This window comes from Myotis lucifugus, unplaced genomic scaffold (genome assembly GCF_000147115.1).
Source record: "Myotis lucifugus unplaced genomic scaffold, Myoluc2.0 scaffold_220, whole genome shotgun sequence".
In the NCBI taxonomy this organism is placed as follows: domain Eukaryota; kingdom Metazoa; phylum Chordata; class Mammalia; order Chiroptera; family Vespertilionidae; genus Myotis; species Myotis lucifugus.
This window is the reverse complement of record NW_005871268.1, coordinates 1,318,908-1,340,164: the sequence shown is the minus strand read 5'-3', so window position 1 is coordinate 1,340,164 and position 21,257 is coordinate 1,318,908.

The following is a 21,257-nucleotide window of genomic DNA, read 5'->3' as shown; positions in this document are numbered from 1 at the left end:
ACTTGATACCTCTTAAGGTGTACGTATGTGAAGAACCGTGAAGAAATAATAAAATTCATTCGAGCGACAAAAACACAGTATATGATGATGAAAAATACATTTATTTTTTAATATATACATGTACACTGATAGTCCGACAGAAAACTTTATGACTCCGTTTGATATTATCAGTGGGACTTTTGCTGCTGCATCACTGATGACAGAGATTTTACATCAGGTTTATATTTTGTGACCTTCAGAGATATGCACGAGCTACTACTTTCATCCGTCAGGCTACTCCTATTATGAGACTTAACAAAATTCATCACTGAGAACAAAGATTCATAAGCGTATGTGGATGAAACCAAAACACTGGTCGAATCTAGGAAGGCAGGGAGAGTTAAGGCAGAGGCATAGAAATTGCTCTTCCCCTCTCTCATCAATCCATGTCTATGGTCTTTAAGATAACTTGTTATGTAAAATTATTTATTTATCTAAGATGCACCTACACTGAATTTATCTGAAAAATAAAAAAGTCGATATTAAGAAAAAACTGTAAATGGAAGATTATAAGAGAGGGTTTCACGTGCCAGCAAAAGTTACTGGCTTGCCATGTTTGGCACGCGTGCCAGGGGTTGCCTACCCCTGAACTAGGAGGTCACAGTTCCATTCCCTGTCAGGGCACATGGCCTGGTTGCTGTCTCGATCCCCAGTAGGGGGCGTGCAGGAGCCAGCTGATCAATGATTCTCTCTCATCATTGATGTTTCTATCTCTCCCTCTCCTTTCCTTTCTGAAATCAATAAAAATATATTAAAACAAAAACAAAAACAGTGGGAACACAAAGTTCTAGGGAAAAGAAAAGTGACTCAGCAGAACCTAAAACACATCTGGCAGGGTATAGTTAGTCATGGAAAATTTGGCAATCATGATTATGCATTTTGTAAAAATAATTATATACTAGTCCAACTGCGAACATTTAGGCCAAAATTAAATAGTTGAAAGCCCATACAATGAAATCTATATCCTGGTCATTCAAAATCTTTCTATTAAAGTTCAAAGAAAGCTTTGACAACTAAGTGGTCACATAGCACTAGTATTCTGAAAAGTATAATTTTAGAGAAAAAAATCTTCCATTTCAAATTAGGCAAGGATTAGTATATTCAGTACACAACTATATAAATATAAGGCTTATCAAACTACTTGTCACTTTCATTTTGATAACAGTGAATATTATTTTTTATTCTCTACATACAATAGTGACAAAATAAATAAAAACATAAATGTAAATTGTGGATATTATTATTTAACAATTAATACATTTTGTTCCATACAAATAAAAAAATAAGATTTAGGTGTGTCATGGTCAGTCCATCAAACAGGTGTCTTTAAATCAGAAAATAATCTCTGAGCTTGAAGTACATGGACTTCATCAATTTGAAAGTGTTGATGAACTCTCAAAGTTTTGCACATGGAAAGAAAAATCCCAATACAGAAAGATGACTCTATAAAAAGGCAAGTCTAACAAAAAGATAACTAGGCATGGGATTCCTCAGATAAAGATCAAAACATTAGCGAAATAACCAAATAAAAACTTTGTATAGAATGCTTCATTCTTTTTTACATTATTAATTTGTTGACATAAAAATAGAATAATTCACAGATCCTCCAAAATTTCAGCTTGTTACCCACTCAGTCACTTGCTGCCTTTAATAAATAGCCCGTCCTATTACACCAGTTCCTCTATCAGAGCCTTCAAGCCAGGAAGAAATTCCTGGTTAAAGGAAGTTATTTCCATACCGGAAGCATGTTAATAATGTTTGGCTAGTTGTAATTGCCATCCTAAACCATTACCACTTAAATTATGATATTATAGCAACTCACAGTTTTACATCAGCTACAAACAAGCCATAAAATGACTCATATTCTCTGTCATAAGGGAAGTAAAGGGAGATATACTATAGAGCGTGCTTGTGTTACCGTGACAGTGAGTGGGTTTTCAGAGTTTTGTAAACTTTATAGACAGCTGTTAAAATGACCAAATTGAAAGGATTGGTCTTTAGCCTGGACCTTAATCTTAAGAATAACATTTATTTTAGAGCGCCTATCCTTTATGGATTTGTTACCCAAGATCCTGCCTTATACAGGTAATAAATATTTATTGAGGGATTACTATGTGTATGGCAATGCACCAGGAACTATTTTATGAGTTCCTTTTCTAAAACATCTTGGAAGCTAGTCAGGGAGCTGAGTCAAAGATGTAAGCTTCCAGGGGAAAAGGCAGTGTAAATGAAGTGGGCATGTTGTCCAGAGACTGCCTAGCACAGTGCCGGGCACATAGTAAGTCCTCTATATCCGTAAAGCTTTGTTTAAAAATCTAAAAGGTATTTGGGACCTCAGAGGAGAGAGCTCACTTTTCAGTGGGGTGATGAAAGAAGGTTCCCTTGAGGAAAGCAGTGTCTGAACCGGACCACAGAGGGACACAGAGCGGGAAGGGGTGAGGGCTGGGTGAGAGCAGAGGGGCCATGGGTAATGAGTTTAGAGAGCAGGGGTCTTATAGGTGAGAAGTGTGGCTGGAAGTTAGAAAGACGCTTGTGGCCAGCTTTGTGGGTGACTCTAAGAAGTCTGAACTTGAGTTAGCAGACAGTACCTTAAGAAGCCTACCCTTCTGGTCATGGCATGTCAGAAGAATTGAGTCGGGGGGACACTTCAAGAAGCTGGTGGCTGAGGAATAGAAAGGAAGGACAGTTGTAGGAAACAGTGTGAAGAAGCAGTACAACTAAGTGCCTGATTGAAGGTAAGGCAGGAAGGAGAGAGAGGAGTAAGGTCTTGGGACAGAGAAAAGTGGCCCCACAGGTCAAGTTAGAGACTAAAAGAGATAATGATGAATTCTAGACATGTTGCAGCCAAAGGGCAGTGGACCTCCAGGAAAAATGCCCAGCATAGAGAGTTGGAAATCTGGTACCAAGGCTTGGAAAGAGATAGAAACTAAGGATAGAAATTGGGAGCCATTTGCTTAGAGGTTTGGTCCAAGATGTAAAAGTGGAAAATGTCTCCAAGGGAGGGTCTATAGTGACAACAAATCCCTTAGCAAGCAGCAGCCACCAGCTTAGCCTAGCTCAAGTTAAAGGGGAATGCATAGGTTTATGAGTCTTGGAACCTCAGCCCAGTGGAAGGGCTACAGAAGCCAGGGTCTCTGAGTCTGTGTCTCTCTCTTGCTCTTGCCTGCTCTCTCTCCTATCTCTCATTTCAGCTGATCTCCATTTTATTCTCTGATGAACTCCAGGGGATGGGTTTGCTACTGGGGAAAGCAGGTTGATGAAGTTAGTGGCTCAACAGAAACAATAGATACCACTCGGCCTAGGGACTGAGGCTGGGACGTGACCATGTTATGCTGCTGAAGGAGGAAGATGGCCCAGGAATGTCCAGACAGATGGGGGCAGACAGGATGGGACCCTAACACTAAAGGAGGAGAGTTTTAGTAAGAAAGAGGAGGTCTGAAGCTGAGACTGAGCAGAAAACCAGGTACATATGCAATCTTAATCTTACTGAAAGACCCAATTCCTAAAAATAACTGGGCTACTTATCTTGTTACGTTTCTCACTTCTTTGGGTTAAAGCAAGAAAGGCCTCTCCAGTTGATTAAGGAAGAGACACATTAGGTTTCATCAGTCATTCAGAATTTTCAATAAACAATTGTGGACCCCTACCCTATGTGCTAGGCATGATGTTAGGTGCTGGGGAACACAAAAATGAAGTCTTCTTGCTCTGAAGGGTATGGGATGAAGAACAACATGAAGCATCCAACACAGCACATTAAGTGCTGTATCCCTAATTCCATGAATGTTTATTGAGCATCTACTATGTGCTGACTGGTGGTGGGCACCTGGGGGTCCAGGGCTGTTGAAGATGCAGCCTCCACTTGAACAACAGCCGGAAGCTGCACTTACCATCTTACCACATCCATTGCCCTGTATTGAGGTTACTTACAAAGTCATTCTCCTAGACTCTTGTCTAAGCATCATGCTTAGATGCTACCACCAAATATTTTCCAAATGAATGGATGATAAACTAGACATAGGCCTGACAAGATGTCAGTTTCAGCAAATCCAGGAAATCTGACTTTGTCCTCTTTACATTTAGCCTCCTTTGTTTCCTTTTAGCTGATGTCATGATGCCAGTAGAAAAGCAAATGATCATTTGAAAATATTCAGTGGCCCTCAGTAGTAATCTACTTCTATTATTAGCAAGCAACAAATCGACCAAGTGGCTGAACAGCAGAATGACCATCCTGACGACCACGCTATGACACCCACTGGCGCCAGGCCAGCCAAGGCGGGTGCAATGCAATTGTTTGGGGGCCCAGCCATCGCCCCATGATCGCCCTGCAGAGGGAAGCCCAGGCCACCTACCTGCAGGCTGCGGTGGGTAGGTGGGGCCTCCCTTTGTGGGGGCAATCCATCGTGGGGCTCCTGGCCAGGTGGGTAGGGCCTACCTCTTTGGGGTGATCGATTGTGGGGCTCCCGGACTGTGAGAAGGCACAGGCCGGGCTGAGGGGACAACCCTCCCCCCCTCCCGAGTGAACAAATTTCGTGCACCAGGCCTCTAGTATGGCTATAAAATACTATTCTAGCATCCTCTAGATCAGTGGTTCTCAAACTTCTGGCCCTTTAAATACAGTTCCTCATGTTGTGACCCAACCATAAAATTATTTTCGTTGCTACTTCATAACTGTAATGTTGCTACTGTTATGAATCATAATGTAAATATCTGATATGCAGGATGGTCTTAGGCGACCCCTGTGAAAGGGTCGTTCGACTGCCAAAGGGGTGGAAACCCACAGGTTGAGAACCGCTGCTCTAGATAGTAACTTAGTTAATTAATCCCCAGGACAACCCTGTGAGAGATAGGTAGAATTTTATATACATGAGTTATCCCAAAGCCCAGAGTGGTTAAGTAACTTGTCCAAGATTACACAGGGCTGGCATTCAAAAGCAGGCAGTTGAGCTCTGGAGTGCATTTTATTCTGTGATGAACTCCATGTAGTAGGACTGGATGCTGCCAACAGCCCCAGCTGCCTTACCAGCTGCCTCTGCATATCCCTAACCACCAGTGGTAGCCACCCCCTGGATTCAAGTCCCTTTTCCCCTTTCTCTAATGTTTCTTGCCTTGTGAAGCTGGCCCTCTCTGAAGTTCCTGGCTTCAAAATGAGGGGACTTTCCAAAAGAAAGCCAAGCCAAAACCTGGTCTTATTTGAGAATAAAGGACTCCTTCTTTTGCTTTGTTTCCAATTTATGTAGTCTTTAAAGTTTTTCCACATCCAGATATTTTCCTCTCTAGAGCAGGAAAAAAAAGATTCTACCTGAAAATGGCTCCCTAACTCGCCCCCCCCGCCCCGCAACATGAAATAGATTCTTCTCAGCATTTCTATTATTAATTAAGAAATATGGGTCACGATTACAATGAATAAACTAGAGTTTAGGTTAGAAGGGCCTTTCTGATCAACTTCCTGTTCATGGCATAATTGAGCTGATGAGTCAGTTTAATCCATAATCACCTCCACTTATCTATCAGCCTTCCACGAGCCTTTTCTATTTAAAAACTGTGTGTCCCACTTGTTACCCATGATACAAATGAAGTTGTTGAGCAGCCATTCACTATTTTTGCACCCAGCCTATGGGGTCATTTCCGCATCACCTTTGGAGCATTTTAGGAAAATATTGTTGGTGTATGAGAACTAATGACTGAGGCTGATCCCAGGGGAAATCACCTTGGCCTCTTTTCCTCTCTTCCTTCAGCAACATTTTTATCACTTGGCTATCAGGTTCCAATAATCATTGGGGCAGTCATGAGAAGAAAATCCCACGGGGCAGCGGGAATTGAGTTAGCCAGTGTGTGTGATGTTAGGGAGTGTTGGGGGAAGATGCAGAGAATTTTATTTTTTATAACGGAGAGGGGTTTGGAACTGATTGTAAGGACATGAACTTCAAGTTCTTACCAGCTGCCTCTGCATATCCCAAGAGGGAAAGTCTCACGCTGTCCCCATACCTGAGAAAGTCACTTTGCCTCCACCTACGTAGGGCAGAAAGGTCACACTCTAACTCCAGTTCTACCAGGCAGTACTTACAGAGTCTGATTCCCAGCTGCTTTTTAGCCCAGGGGGTAGGGACGTTTACCACACCTCATTCAGTGCTGGCGACAACAACAACAGGCGTGCACAAGGTATCATCTCCGTGGTCCGCTTTCTCAGAGAATTCCACCCGCTCTGAGTTACCCAAGAGAGCTGATTCCTACATTGCAGCCTCGGCTCTGGTCCTGTGCTTATTCTCATAGTATCTGGTGCCTCCCCAGATAACATCCACTTACCCCTGACTCTGTTTTGATCTCTAACCAGGGTATGCTGGCTCTGACACGGGCTGTGAAGATCTGGTCCCTGGATCTCTGACCCAAGAACTTTCTTTGGCTAAGGCACTGTTGCATGCTGGTATTTCACTTCCTTCTGTGCCTATGACCTGTTGGGCAGGGCACTGTTCTCTAAGTCAGCATTTCAAGGAGATTAAAAAGAAGTTAAGCCTTTAGTTCAAATAGTTCAGTTAATCCCAGAGACAAGCACACTGGATTTTGAGTCCTTGTGAATAGCCACGCCTTAAAAAAGCCTAAGTGGTCATGGAAATGTGGTGTACGCTCCTTCCACATTTATATGTTGTATGTGTGTGTGTGCATATATATGTGTGTAAGCCATTTGATTTCTCAGAGTTTCATTTCCTCCAAGGGTACAATGGGCACAGTGAAACGGTGGTCCAGAGCTCATCTTCTAGGTTTTGTTTTGTTAGAGACTTGGACATGTGGGCCAAAGCTTATTTTCATGGCTGATATATACACATATCAAATAGTTAATATTTGCAAATTTTTACTAAATTTTTTACTTGACAGTTGTCTTCTTCTATGGAGTTTAGTTCATAGTTTCTGTGAACATGCTTTCTAAATTGACTTAGTAAAAAACAAAACATTAAATGTTTCCAGATATAAACCGGTTATGAGAGTTTGAGACCAAATTCAGACCTATTATTTTTTTGTCACTGGAATTAACTCAGATAATAGGGGTCATTTGCTTGTAAGTCCATTTATTTTATTTCAGCCTTAGCACATGCAATAATTACGGTTACTGCAGTCATAACACTGTCCTTTATCACTGAGACCCAGAATGTACTGCTCTCAGAGCAGAAGAACTTAAGCAGGTACACCTGTCGGGCACATCACACATAGGGGACAGTAGGTGATGCCCTAGGCAGCGGTTCTCAACCTGTGGGTCGCGACCATCGGAAAACACATATAGCATATCAGATATTTACATTATGATTCATAGCAGTAGCAAAATTACAGTTATGAAGTAGCAACGAAAATAATTTTATGGTTGGGGGTCACCACAACATGAGGAACTGTATTAAAGGGTCGCGGCATTGGGAAGGTTGAGAACCACTGGGGGAAGGCTAGGTGGCAGCTGGTTGCATAACAGGCTCTGCACCTGCTCCTCAGTGCCCATGCCTTTCCAAGGTCAGCAGGGATGTGCTGTTCTGGGCAGTGCCGTGGGAAGGAGAGAACTTGAGAGGGGCAGCTGAGAGAGTAAGGCACAGAGCAATTTTCTGGGACTCTCCTACTTGCCCATGAGACTTCCAGGTAAATTCACCAGATTCTCTCTTCAACTAAAAGCTCTTGAAACATCAATTCTTCAAAGCCTTCTTAATGATACTGGCCACGTAATGGTGGTTTTCCTCCAGTACCCACCTCCTAACATTCCTGTCTCCTCTAAGTGCTATTCTAAACGAGTAGATTTCTCCTTACCAGTACACTTCATAAGTAATCATTTTATCAGCATTGATCAATATTTCTGTCTACATCATTATGATTTGTTCACTAATAACATCCCAAATGTTTTGAGAGCTTACCATGTACTGGGATTATCTAATGTACTTCTCATGAAATTCCTGGGAAGCAGATACTGTAATTTCCCCCTGGAGAAAATGAGCACAGCAAAGCTAAAGTGACTTGCTCAAGATCACACATTGGGATATGGCCGAGCTGGGGCTCAAAGTAGGTTGTTTGGTTCCAGAGCGTGTACACTTGACCATGTTCCAGCCTGCCAGCACCTCACCCTAAGCACTCAATATACGTCAACTCTGGGTGAGGTACTGTGGGCACCAGAAGATCAAGATGTTCCCGCTGAGGCAGGATAGTAAGAAGCTAAGATAATGGCAAGTGGAATGGGGAAACTGAGACAGTAGCTGAACAAACGGGCCAAGCAATTTACAGCCAGATACAAAAGGTCCCCTCCCTAGAGATAACATCTAGGTCTCAGTTGTATTTCAGCTCCTGGCCTAGAAAAGCAGCAAAACCAGGTGGGCGACACCAGGACCAGCTACAATGACTAGTGACTCCCTGCCCTGGTGCTGATTAATCAGTGGAGACCAAGACCTCGAAAGCTCACACCTGGAAAAGCTGGTGCTGATGAATATTCTATTGAGAGCTCCCCTAAGGCAGTGGTTCTCAACCTTCCTAATGCCGCGACCCTTTAATACAGTTCCTCATGTTGTGGTGACCCCCAACCATAAAATTATTTTCATTGCTACTTCATAACTGTAATTTTGCTACTGTTATGAACCGTAATGTAAATATCTGATATGCAGGATGTATTTTCATTGTTACAAATTGAACATAATTAAAGCATAGTGATTAATCACAAAAACAATATGTAATTATATATGTGTTTTCCGATGGTCTTAGGCGACCCCTGTGAAAGGTTCGTTCGACCCCCAAAGGGATTGCGACCCACAGGTTGAGAACCGCTGCCTAAGGCCTCCCATAAACTTCCAGCCTTTAAAAACCCTCAAAACAAAGGACCCAGCTGTGCTCTCCCTTCTGGGAGCACACCTGCGCTTGCCCTTCCCTCTCTGCTTCCCCCACAGCGGTGCATCTCCTAAACTCTAAGGGACCCCACAGACTTGCAACCAGGGAAGCAATGGGCAGTGGCAGCTCATCCCTGGCTAACACCCTGAACCTCTCTCCAAGGTCCCCTTGTCTCTGACTTTCCAGTGAGATGACAGCAGCCCTGCCTAGGCTCTCTCCTGTAGCTTTTTCTCTCCTAGGCCCATCCTTGTTTCACTGTCCCCAGCTGGAATAGACGTACTCTCAGAATCACCTGGACTGGTGTTATAAAATCTTTCCTGCATGAAGTTAAGAACTCACACACTACCAGCCGGCCCCAGGCAGACCCGCTCGGGCCAGGTCCCCTTTCCTGTAACACCACTGACTTCAAGGGGGTTTAGGGCTGAAAGGCAGAAATATGTGCTATAATATAGAAGACACTGTGCTAAGTCCGTGACTCAAGTAGAACAAAAAGTGCTGAGAAAGGAGTCATCCGTTCTGGGCGGGGGACTTGTTTATTGATTTTAGAGAGAGAGAGAGGGGTAGGGAGAGGGTGGAGAAAGAGAGAGAGAGAGAGAGAGAGAGAGAGAGAGAGAGAGAGAGAGAATTTGTTGTTCCACTTTATACACTCATTGGTTGTTTCTTGTATGTGCCCTGACCGGAGATGGAACCTGAAACCTTGGCATATTGGGACAACACCCTAACCAACTGAGCTACCTTGCCAGGGCTATTTTATCTTTTCAATCTCATATGGCTAACTTGAATTCTTATATGTTAAAATTATAACCCAGACTTTAAAACCTAGAAAAATGCCTTTACAAAAAACAAAACAAAACAAAACAAAACAAAAATGGTTGTATGGCTTTAAATAAAATTCCAGAGCCTATTTTCTTTTGATTTTTTAAAAAATTTTATGTTTCAATTACAGTTTACAGTCAATAGTATTTTGTATTAGTTTCAGGTGTACAGCATAGTGGTTAGATAATCATACACTTTACAAAATGTTCCCCTGATATTTCAAGTACCCACTTGGTACCACACATATTAAATAATATTGTTATTTCAATATTATCAATTATATTCTCTATGCTGTACTTTACATCCCTGTGACAATTTTGTAGCTACCAATTTCTACTTCTTAATCCCTTTGCCTTGCCTTTTCCACCCAGCCCCCAACCCCCTCCCCTCTGGCTTCCATCAATCTGTTCCCAGAGCCTGCTTTCTTATTTGCGTTCCACAGTAAGTGGCAGGCAGGAATATTTGGATGCCCTCTGTTCATTTTTGTTTTTTCTTGCAGTGTCTATTGCCTTATTCTCTCCAAGGGTGAATTCAGCTTGCTTTAACAGCTAACTTCACTGACTCCTGTGGCATTAACCTTGACATAAAACCTTTTAAAATTAATGCTGAGGAGGGCAGGTTCTGAGCTGATCCTGCCCTCCCATACCTGTTAAACTACTCCAGCTGCTTTATCCAACTAGCCAAAGAAGCAAACAACACAAAAATCCACCCAACCCTCAAATTCAGCCCCCAAACAGTTGTTGGATTTCTGTGTAATGTTCTGACTCGGTCGCCCAGCCAATGACAATAATGACACTGCTTTGATCTTGTAGAAAAAAGCCTAAAACTTCACTGACTTCTCCAGGTGCTGAAACTGTGAAAAAAACAAATTCAGCTGAGTAAATTTGAGTATTTAATTAGCTTTATTCAATGATGCATGAGTCAGGCAGCATCCCATCTAGGAAACAGAACGGAACTCCGAAGAGCTGCAGAAAAGGAAAGGGTTTCAAAGGTAGAAATGGGATAAGACAAGAAAGTCAGTAACAAAAGAAAGGGTCATTTTAGGCCAGGTCACCTACTTTTGGGGGTTAGGCAGAGTACTCCACCAGTGCTGGCCAGAAAATTCCAGACTGGCCGGTTAAGATGACATTCCTGGGAGAAGCTGAAACTGTGATGAGGTTAGATAGTTAAGTCTTGGTTTGCTGATGTGGGACTTCGCATACCAGTAAGGGATTCCATTTGGGGACTGTTGTTTCTTTTAAACAAAAGCAACACAAATCCTTAGACAAGTGTCATGATCAAAATGCTGATTAGGAACAGATATGGATAGATTAATACTTTTCTAGATAAATTCATGTAAAATGAGGCCGCAGGAAGCGATGGGGCGAGGTGGGCTGGAATGGGTAAGGGCTGCTTCCTGGACTATCCCACTGGGCTGCGGCTGGAATCTGTCCCGCGTGGAGGGTGGGGACAGCCCAGCAGGACTCAGCAGCTCTAATCTTTTCTGGAAAACACAAGCGGCTTTCGATCGCTGCACAAATTGCTACAGGATACCCAGCATCCTGTGACCGAGTAAACAGACACCCTTGGCTAACTGAGGCCCTGATTATGCTTAAAAATTCAACTTTTCAAGGCAAACAGAGGAAGCAGAGATTCTGCACCAAGGAAACCCAGGTTTGGATGTGACTTATTCTCTGTTATGAAACAGAAATGCATCTTTACTTTTAAGACACAACAGTACCATCCCAAGAATGCAATTCTGAGCATAACAGCAGGAGAAGATTGAGAATTTTGAATAACAAATGGAGTCTTAATTTTCCTTATGAGCCCAGAGGAAACATGGACAAGAGAAAAGATTTACAGATCAGATGTATCCTTTCCCCTAATTATTCACAAATCAAAAATTAAATTATAGTACTGAACTAGTTAAATTACTTTGGTTTTTTTGTTTTGTTTTTTTTTTTTTTTTTTTGCAAATCTTTAATATAAAGGAGAAACTTAGACTAAAATATACTGGTGTCCCATCCCTGCCCCTTCCAGATGGGAAGAGAGAGCCTGTGAGGCCTCCCGTGGAACTGCCTCAGGCCCCCGCAGAGTGGCTCAGGGCCTGTCTCCTGTCTGTCTGGCTATTCCAGGGAGTTTACTCAGCTGCTATTCTGCCTAAACCTCTTCTTCTTTTTATAGTCATTCTTTTAAAATCAAGATTATTTTTTAAAGAGCAGTTTTAGGTTTATGGCAAAATTGAGTGGAAGGTACAAAGATCTCCCATATGCTCCCTCCCTCCACACATGCACAGCCTCCCCATTATCGGCGTCCTCAGCCAGAGGGGTACAATAGTTGAAACTACAAGAACACATCATTATGACCCAAAGTCCATTGTTTACATTACGGATCACTACTGGTGTTGTACATTCTATGGGTTTGGATGAATGTTTAATGACACATACCCATTATTAGCAGACCATACAGAGCCCTATTCATAAAAATATGAAAACTCTTCATGCCAACTTTCTTCCTATTATTCCAGTATATGTGCTGCCAAAGAGAGCACTAAACTGCTTTATATGAGGCAAACTCAAAAAGGCTTTTCTTTGTTGAAAGTCAGGCATAGTCCCTGGCGGGTTGCAGAGTTGGCTCAGCTAATCTCCGCTTGGCCCTGACCAGCATCCCCACCCTCTGCCCTGGTGGGGACCATTCTCCACCTCCGCATGAACCTGCGGAGGATGTAGATCTCCGGCAGCAATTTCCAGAGTGAAATTGCATGAACTGGCCGTTCTTACTATGCTGAGGATAGGGTGATGCTGTTTAAAGAATTTGTTTATTGCTGTATTTCCAGTTCCAGGCATTGAATTGGCACACAATAAATACTTGTTGAGTTGAACTAAGGGAAAATATCCCTGTTCTTTATAGTAATATCTCTATTAAAGCAGACATGTTTCTATTGCATGTTTAACTGCCATAAATGTGTCTACCAGAATTTGGAATAACAGAAGAAGGCTGAGGATTCTTTCTACCCATACCCTGCCAGGACACACCCCTTTTCTCCCTCTCCTTCAGATGCGGTGGACGGTATTGCTTTGGCTCATACAAGGGGTTGGATTTTCTTATTACTTGTCTGTTTGTTTTTTAAAAAAATCTTCTGTGTTTAGAATAGTGCCTGGTACATTGTAGGGGTACTTCGTAGGGGTTCAATGAATCTCTGTGAAATGAATGAGTAACTGATGGCTGTTCACCCCAGGGACAGGAGGGCCTTGCAAAGCTGCAGCGCAGGCAGTGCCCTCTGCAATACTGGACTTAGATGCATGGGGTCCAGATGTAGCGCCTCCCACCCTCCGCCAGAGCTGGGGCTGACTCTGTCCTGCTTTGGGGACTCCTCCTCAGTCAGCTGCTGCTATCAATCTGCATCCTTCTAGACCAGCTTTATTATAATGAATTGTGTCTACAAGAAGTTAGTTCTGTGTTGCTTGTAAATCTTCTGTTTTGCAAGCCAAGCATGCATTATTCTTTCATACTTCCTTGGAGTTTATGCTTCCTGGATTTCAGCCCATTATTATGGTCTTCTTCTGCACTTTCCTAAATGTGCTTTAATATGTTTGATAATCACTTTTGCGAGGGATGAGCAGAAGAAAGTCTTTGCACGCTACCTACCCCTGTTTAATCAATGACCTGTAGTAATACTTTCAGTCTCTCCTTTCCCCGCCGCATCCCACCCATCACCACATTGGCAGCTTGTCCCAGGCTCCCTTGCCCTTCAGCTTCTAAGTTCAGTCATTGGGAGGAACTAGTACAAGACTGGAGGGCAGGAGGAAAGGAGAAGCCAGGGTGTTTCTCTCCATGGCCAGTCCCCACTTTGCTCAGCATGCCCACTGTTGGCCGAACCTCCTCCATGGACCCAGCAAGGCATCCTATCCCTGGAATCTGGTAGCATCACCTGTTGTCCCTCCACCCTTAGGGATAGTAGCAGGGTCTGCTTTGTTCCTCTCGAGATTGCCTCCCTGTGTCTTTGGTTTCTTGGCTCTTTTGTAACAAGTTCTCTGTATTAAATCCACTCTGTTTGAGAAACCTAGAGAGGTTCCTGATTTCTGACTAGACTCTAATAGATACAGAATGTAATACTACTGTTGACTTCATGTGAGTTCCTCAATTTCCTTCTGACGGCCCTGGGGAACGAAGCACCTACCTCATCGAATAAAGTCATAATCAGTTGTTTGTGGAAGATCTCTGAAATCCTGGAATGGCTGGTAACTTATAAGTAAGTGAGTATGTCATTAGTTAGCATCCACCCAAACTCTTTGCATACTAAAGAATGTTTAATTTCCGTTCCTTTGGGAGCAATCGGCTGGCTGAAGAGACTGGAGCATTCCCTTGGTTTTGTTTGCCTTCCAAGCCTGGAGGTAGCTATGGTTCCTGACTTGTCACTCACTGGATGCTAGGCCACCTGAGGTGGATGCCAGTGTGCACCGAAAGCTAGGTTCAAGGTAGACACCCCAAGGGCCCTGGCAAATGACTCAGGCTGCAGATTTGGGCTGATGAGGCTCCCTGGGAAGAGCATGGCCTTTGTGTTTGAATCCCAGCTTTGCATCTCCTGAGCTGTGTAAGTTTGGGAAAATCACGTTTTTAAATCTTGAGCTTTTTTCTCTCACATCAGATGGAAATAAAGCTTTATATCAGGCTTTACATTAGGTCAGTGGTCGGCAAACCCCGGCTCGTGAGCCACATTCAGCTCTTTGGCCCCTTGAGTGTGGCTCTTCCACAAAATACCACATGTGGGCGCGCACGTACAGTGCGATTGAAACTTCGTGGCCCATGCACAGAAGTCGGGTTTTGGCCTGGGCGAGTCTATTTTGAAGAAGTGGTTCGGAAGTGGGGGATGTCGGTCGGGCGACAGGAGACGCAGAGCAGGCGGGCCACCGGATACGCAGTACGCAGCTCGGGGTTGGGGGGGAGTCGCGCGCGATTCATGCCCAGTTGAGTGAGCCAGTCAGTCAGCAGTCTCATTGTGCAGTGGTTAGTGCTAGTTGCATCCGCAAATCGCACGCAGGTGACAAAAGTACCTACTGGAAGCATAAAGTTACCTGTATTTTTCCAACCAGCTGCAAATCCTACTGGTATTTTTGTCATCAATTTAAGAATTGTAATTCTTTTGTGTTGGTGGCTTTATTATTATAAAATGAAACATTTTTTTTAGGTGCCCTGTTTGAGATGGCTACAAAGAAGAAGCAAAGAAAAACAGAAGACGAAAACCATGAATTTAAAGTTGAATGTACCTACCTATATAGTTTTAAAAATTTGGCTCTCTCGCCCTGACCGGTTTGGCTCAGTGGCTGGAGCATCAGCCTGTGGACTGAAGAGTCCCAGGTTCGATTCTGGTCAAGGGCATGTACCTTGGTTGTGGGCGCATCCCCAGTGGGGGGGGGGGAGGGTGCAGGAGGCAGCTGATTGATGTTTCTCTCTCATCAATGTTTCTGGCTCTCTATCCCTCTCCCTTCCTCTCTGTAAAAAATCAATGAAATATATTAAAAAAAAATTTGGCTCTCAAAAGAAATTTCAATCGTTGTACTGTTGATATTTGGCTCTGTTGACTAATGAGTTTGCCGACCACTGCATTAGGTGGTTGCCTCAGAGGAAAAGATGTGCCTGTTGGCCCAGCCGGTGTTTACTAATCTAAGACTTGGCTACGGAGAGCTGGCTCTTCTCCTTTCCTATCAACTCACTAGCATGTAAGCTGCCTCATGTTCTATAAGGTCTATTGAGAACCCAGCCAGCTCCCAGCCTTTTCCAGGTATGTTTAGAAGTAACTCAGAACCTAGACCTTTGAAAGGACACAATAACTGTTTCTACTAAAACGTCAACCTCCTTAATTTATTTCTTTTCTGTTTACTCATCTTGCCTGTTTATTAAACACAGGTTTGATGGCTTGGTCTTTGAAAGTAGTGTATAGAAAAAAATAGATAAGGAATACTTACCTTTGCATAGCTCTGAGCTCAGACCCGGCAAATATTGGATGGTATGACTAGGAATACAGGTCTGAATGTCTGACCTTGAGGGCCTACACAGGTGTTCTCCATTATGAGGTGTAGTCTAAGCTGACCGAACTCTAGGCTGGAGGACACCATTTCAGGTTTTGCTTTTGCTATGAGATCTCTTGAAAGGAACTGATTCCTGCCATTTGGGGGAATGGGCAAACTACACCATTAACTTAATTGTATTTAATCACTCTGTTAGATATTTTTAGCCATTGTTTTCACATTTAACAAGCCAAAATGTAAGCCAGTCAACTCATATTATAATCTTTCTAAAAAGCAAACCCAGGTAGATAAGCGAGAAATGTAGGGAGGAGAAGTGCTGAATCTTAACCCACCCTACCAAGTGCTGATTTGCACAGATTTGAAAAGCATGATTAGGAATGAGTCTGGAGCGCAGCTGAATTAATGAGCGATTGCACATAACTCTGAGATTGAGAGTCACCGAACCTCCTAATGAGAATACCATGAGGGCACAAGTGAAATCACCCTTAGCAATTCTAGATAATAGCTTTCATTGCCCTGCCTGGGCTTGGGGCCCAGCCTTTCGGTGGTGGAAAGATGAATTAGCAAGAGGCCCGTCAGAATGACCCAGAAAAGCCTGTTCTTCTGGAAAGTCACTGCTCCCACGAGCGAGCGATGTGTCCCTAAGATCTCAGCCAGGAAATTGATGGAGTTCATGTTCTCAACCAGTGAAGCGGAGGACCCCAGGCCAGGGGCCCCTCCAAGGACACACCAGGGTGGAAGAGCCATGTTTACTATCGTCAGGACCTTGGGGCTACCCGGCATGAAGCTTTAGAGATGCAGAATCACTGACACACATTAGTTGAATTCATTTACATGAACTATGCTTTGCTTAGTTATTCAAATCAGAAGATAGACAATAGATTTAAAATGTTTTTCAGAAAGTCTTGAAATAACAAAAGATTTCTTTGTTTAATTCAGTTTATAATACCAGTGCTGTCCAATAGAAATACAGTGTGAGCCACAAGTGTGAGCCACGTACGTGATTTTAAATTCTCTAGTTGCCACATTTAAAAAAGTGAAAAGTAAACAAATTTTCCTACATACTTTGTCATGTTCTAGTAAAAAATGAAATGTGAAGGGAAAAAAAAGTGAAAAGTAACAGGTGACATTAATTTCAAGAGTCTGTTTTTCCAGTCCTGATGAGGACTCTCCTCCCTGTTGTGAAGGTCCTAATGTCTGGATTCCATGAGCCCTAGGGCACGTCTTGTTTCTATCCATCACGGACAGGACTGAACTCTGTCTTTCTCAAGGAATGTGCTCAGCAGGCCGTGGAGCCCAGAGGTAGCCGGAGAAAAAGGAAGAGCGGTTACCAAAGCCTTTGATTTCATTTGGAAAATATGTTCCTATCTTAAAAGTGAGATTACTTTTCTTTGTCATTACTTTGCCAAATTAGTTCCTTTGAGAAGAGAAGCCATATTCTTTTTATAGCAACTGGTCTCTTGGTTTCTCCATGAATATACCTATTAAGACAAATCGGATCCCAATAATTTTTTGAGCAGCTGGCCAAAAGCTTGGCACTCACGACCTTCCTTTCAATACAAGGTCAAGCATTAACAAAGCACATATTCTGTGACTAACAGGGTACTGGGCTCTGTAATGGATAAAGAATGAAATACAAGCCCTGGTTATTTTATTGAAGTTAGGCTTTTGCTATAAAACAATACAATATTGAATAAAATGCTCATAACATGCTATATGTAATAAAAGATCTGAGGAGAGAAAAAGAAAAGAGTATGTTTTACTTAACCCAATATATCAACCCATTATCATTTCAATATATAATCAGTATAAAAATTATTAATGAAATATTTGACATTCTGGGTTTTGTTTTTGGTACCATGACTTCAGAACTCAGTGTAATTTATACTTATAGAACACCTCAGTTAGACATTTCAAGTTCTCAAGAGACATATATGGCTCATGGCTATTATATTAGACAGTACAGTCATAAGACTATTTCATCCCACAAACTTTCTGATTTATTGAAAGTCTATCATTTTGAAATCTGACTCAAGGACTCATTATTAACTCACCTTGCTCTGGACTTCCTGGTATGGATGGTGAAGCTCATGTTAATAATGTGCTAATGAGACTAGGGCAGTGATGGCGAACCTTTTGAGCTCGGCGTGTCAGCATTTTGAAAAACCCTAACTTAACTCTGGTGCCATGTCACATATAGAAATTTTTTGATATTTGCAACCATAGTAAAACAAAGACTTATATTTTTGGTATTTATTTTATATATTTAAATGCCATTTAACAAAGAAAAATCAACCAAAAAAATGAGTTCGCGTGTCACCTCTGACATGCGTGTCATAGGTTCGCCATCACTGCACTAGGGTCTACCACCTTAGTCTCCACCCTGGGGTATTCCTGTTTCCACTCTACTTTTGACACACAGCCAGAGTGATCCCTTTATAGCAGCGGTTCTCAACCTGTGGTTCTCGACCCCTTTGGGGGTCGAATGACCCTTTCACAGGGGTAGCCTAAGACCATCGGAAAACACATATATAATTACATACTGTTTTTGTGATTAATCACTATGCTTTAATTATGTTCAATTTGTAACAATAAAAATACATCCTGCATATCAGATATTTACATTATGATTCATAACAGTAGCAAAATTACAGTTATGAAGTAGCAACGAAAATAATTTTATGGTTGGGGGTCACCACAACATGAGGAACTGTATTAAAGGGTCACGGCATTAGGAAGGTTGAGAACCACTGCTTTATAGTCTAAGTTAGATGCCATCACTTCTCTGCTCAAAGCTTTACCATAGCTCTCATCCAGTCCTTTTGTAGTCTGCAAGGCCCCACATCTTCTCTCTCTCATTTGCTCAGGCTCGTGATCTTGTGGCTATTCCTTAACTGTGCCAAGAATACTCCTGCCCCAGGGACTTTGCACTTACTTCTGCCCCTCTACCTGCAATCCTCTCTCCCACATCTCCCTGCACTTTATCAGAGGGGCCTTCCTTGACCACTGTATATAATGGCCCTTAAATAGGGTTTCTTTTAAGGCCCCTTCTCATCACCTTGCAGACTCACCCCCTAGTACCTGCTTCATTGTCTTTCACAACATTTCCTTGCTTATTAGTTTATTTTCTGTTTCCCCCAGGTGCCCTTCCTCAACCTATAGAATGTGAGGTCTATCAGGGACTTCCTCTACTTCCTTTGGAGGCACTGAAGACTCAGCAGCAATAGTATCTGGTGCTCAACAAATTTTGGTGACTGAATAAAGGAAAAAAATCCAACCTTGGTGGGAAATGCTTATGGGAATTACAGACTTTCATAACAACGAGAGATTTATATGTGAGGCCCTACTTGGAGTTTACTCTTAGAACCCAGCAAGTGTTTCCCCCTGTCCTAATTACTTGTCTGACTAGAAATGCAATGGCCACTCATCCAGGTTATTCAGTGCCTCTGGGGGTCTCTGCCTGACGCCCTTATTACTTTTCTTATCATTTATCACCTGCTACAGGCTCACATTAGGCACACTGCTTTTATTTGACAAACCATAAATAAATAGTTCTCCAACAATCTTAGATGTGTTTCTTTGATAGTAGCTCCTAGCAACTCAAATTGCTTAAAACCAGATCAGCAGTTTCTGTCAAAGAACTCCTGACATGCGACTATCTGATTGTCCTGCTTTTTATTAGTATTTACACATTCCTGTCAGGGACATGGGGAGGGACGCCCCACATTTGTTTTTAGGTCACTGGAATTCACAGCAATTTCCCTGTCTGGGGTTGGTGTGCACTGACACAGCCACTAACGGCTGCTCTGTGTTTCTCATGCTCCTGTGTTCTTCTTCTGAGAGGACTGGGTCACTGCTTCAGAATGAACTATTGCTTTGAACTCAAAAAGACCTTCCTGTATTACCTCTGTGAGGTCGAGAAGAATATGCTCTAATTAATCTACACTTTCCCATGGTCCCCCACAGGACTTACAACACAAGTCTGAAGTCTCTAGTCAGGGGTAGAATGTGGCCGGTGGCCAGGGGACTGACATGGTCACCAGGTCCAACCTGAACGTCCTCCAGATGTTCCACGGCACCATGTTCTAACCAGGTGAACTGTGTGACCTAAAGGGCTTCTGATGTGGCTGTGGATTGGACCAATGTGAGCCCACAGTAATCTGCATGCTTGGAACTACTCAGAGGGATCCGTGTCAGCAGGAAACACAACTACAGTTGAGTTAATGATAAAGAATAAGCTCTAGGACAGGGTGGGTAACCTTTTTGTGAGTGCATGCCAAAACCAGCAAAATCTCTGCATGCCAACCCTAATTTTTTGAGAACACGTTACGCCTACTTGATACCTACTTGATACACTCTAAAGGTGTATGTATGTGAAGAACCTTGAAGAAATAATAAAATTCATTCGAGAAACAAAAACACAGTATGTGATGATGAAAAATACATTTATTTTTTAATGTATACATGTACACTGATAGTCCGACAGAAAACTTTATGACTCCGTTTGATATTATCAGTGGGACTTTTGCTGCTGCATCACTGATGACAGAGATTTTACATCAGGTTTATATTTCGTGACCTTCAGAGATATGCACGAGCTACTACTTTCATCTGTCAGGCTACTCCTATTATGAGACTTAACAAAATTCATCACTGAGAACAAAGATTCACAAGCATATGTGGATGAAAACATGGAGAGTAACGCTGTTGCCAAGTTTTTTAAGCAGAAAAAATTTTCTGGAATGGCATTCCAAGTTCTCAATAGTTCGTTTTCTACACTATTGAAATTGCTCTTCCCCTCTCTCATCAATCCATGTCTATGGTCTTTAAGATAACTTGTTATGTAAAATTATTTATTTATCTAAGATGCACCTACACTGAATTTATCTGAAAAATAAAAAAGTCGATATTAAGAAAAAAATTCTAAATGGAAGATTATAAGAGAGGGTTTCGAGTGCCCGCAAAAGTTACTGGCGTGCCGTGTTTGGCACATGTGCCAGTGGTTGCTCACCCCTGCTCTAGGGAGATAAAGGAAGAGCATCATCTCCTTGGTAAGTATGCTAACTTTGCAATGACATGACATATTATAAACACAGTGAACTCTGATTAGTTGAAGGACAAAGCTAAAAATAACTTAAAAAATTTTTTTAACCCTCATCCAAAGATTTACTCCCATTAATTTTTATTTATTTATTTAATATATTTTTATTGATTTCAGAGGGGAAGGAGAGGGAGAGGGAGAGATAGAAACATCAATGATGAGAGAGAATCATCCATCGGCTCTATCCTGCACATCCCCCACTGGGGATCAGTCCCACAACCCAGGCATGTGTCCTTGACTGGAATGGAACCTGGGACCCTTTAGTCCGCAAGTTGACACTCTATCGACTGAGCTAAACCAGCTAGGGCACTCCCATTGATTTTTAAAGAGAGGGGAATGGAGAGAGAGAGAGAGAGAGAGAGAGAGAGAGAGAGAGAGAGAGAGATTGACCAGTATGTATGCATCCCGCCTGGGGATTGAACCCATAACCTAGGTATGTGCCCTGACCAGGA